This window comes from Triticum urartu, chromosome 6A (genome assembly GCF_056163025.1).
Source record: "Triticum urartu cultivar PI428250 chromosome 6A, HENAU_Tu73, whole genome shotgun sequence".
Lineage (NCBI taxonomy): Eukaryota > Viridiplantae > Streptophyta > Magnoliopsida > Poales > Poaceae > Triticum > Triticum urartu.
Genome location: NC_141878.1, coordinates 114,271,978 through 114,273,841, shown reverse-complemented (window position 1 = coordinate 114,273,841; position 1,864 = coordinate 114,271,978). Strand labels below are relative to the sequence as shown.

At 46.4% G+C, this 1,864-nt stretch overlaps 1 long non-coding RNA gene across 1 annotated transcript; it reads left to right on the top strand.

The window, feature by feature from the left end:
* Positions 1 to 356: 356 nt before the first annotated feature.
* Positions 357 to 1,300, top strand: LOC125513521 (uncharacterized). The gene is made up of 2 exons (XR_007285969.2): positions 357 to 581; positions 675 to 1,300. It is a non-coding gene; the product is annotated as an uncharacterized LOC125513521 (long non-coding RNA).
* The last annotated feature ends 564 nt before the right edge of the window (positions 1,301 to 1,864 follow it).

Here is a 1,864-nt window from a genome sequence, read left to right as displayed (position 1 = left end):
AACACCATCGCAACGGCGGAGCCCGAGGACACATGTCCATCAGGAGGATGCCGCCGCCGCCACACCATCCTTACTTGAACAAACTGATTTCCAAATCCGTCCCCAACTATAGGACCGATTGCCTCATTGGGGACATATCTAAATCCTTTTTAATCAGCGTCGCCATTGCTGCTGCCGAAACAAAGACGATGAACAGCCAAAAAAACCTAACCTACTAGGGTCTAACCTAATGCTACACAATCCACACATGACGACCGAGGTCGCCGGCGGAGGGGAGCCGCCAGAGGAACGAGGAAGAGAGACTCTCATGGGGGCGGCTAGGGCTTTTAGTCACCTGCTTGAGAGAAAAAGACGGAACTGCCTGTTATTTGTGCCTTTTTTTTTTATTTTTGCCTTTATTATTATTAGTGGCCTTGTATAGACACAGAATGTACTTTTAACAGTGATATCTAACCTAGACGAAAAGGGCGGCGAATCCCCACCCGGGCGTCTCCGCCGGTGGTACCAACTCCGAGTAGATCTCCCCTTTTCCTTCGATTCGTGGTCGAATTCGATTCCGGAGCGGCCTTTCAACGATTAAGGTAAGGAACTCGTCGCCGGATCTCCCCCGCCTGTATGTATATATATCCCCGTTTCTCTCTATCCTCATCCATCCCCAATCGACTCGTCTGCAGATCGCTGCTAGCTTTGTTCGTTCCCACCTCCACTCCAGCAAATCAAATGGAGCCTCCGCGCACAGGCCTCAAGTCTGGATCTTGCGATGATCTGGAGAACGGGCGCAGAAAAATGATGGAGGAGTATGAGGCTGGACTTGCTGGACTTTTGGAGCTTGAGGCGCTCGAGCGCGAGATGCGCGAACTTGTCCCCGCAGCGACCAGCGCAATCGCGCTCCTGGCCACTCCAAGGGTGGGTGATACGAGGGAGACCTACTGCCATGTTTGCCATGATGATTTCGAGGAGGGGGGACAAGCTGAGGGCGATGCCATGCGCCCACTCTTTCCATCAGCGCTGTATCTTCAGGGTGCTCAGTGTTAACCGTCTGTGCCCAGTCTGCAGCTACGAACTTCCGGGGGACTACCTGGAGATGCCTTGAAACCGCTCATGAAAGATTGTTTCCTGTGATCCTTTCTTAATTATGCAGCGTTCTGTATAATTCTTAATTATGCGTTGCTTTTATCTATCTGTAGTGCAGATCAGCAACTTTTGTCATCTCGTTGGAGAATATTGCTCCTACAACATTATTCGGTTTAACTCTGCTATTATGCTAAACCTCAATACATATTTTTGAGATATCCCCAAACTGAGTTGTCCTGCACGCATATTTTGTCCCGCTGATGTTCTCAGATATATGTTGCTCACCTGATTGTCATTGTCATCAGCAACTGCACTTTCATAAACCATTATGCTGCTCTCTTGTGTGATCGTTGCACACATAACCTGGTTTGGCAGCAACCTATATAATGTTACAACATTTATGAAGTTCCTTTCTGCATGGAGACTGTACCAGAAGTTAGTGGCCTTTGTTTGGATTGGATCAATCAATTTATTGCAAGTATTGCTTGCAATGAAAAGTTGAAGTTCTGACTAAAGATATCATAAATTTTAGGTGTTTGTTAGCTAGTATCTCAGAATTGAAGAATATGTACAGCTAACTAGTGTATGTGCTAACCGGATGCAATTAAACATATCACATTTGTACTTTTTATTTAGGGCATATCACATTTGTATTTACAACTGAGGTTGACTTGGATGATACTGTGTGTGACACTTTGCTATGTGAGCTTGTCGCATCGGTACGAAAGAACAAGTCCAATTCAGCAAATAAAAAGGGACGCCCAACTAAAAAAAGCAAAGGTCTCTAAAC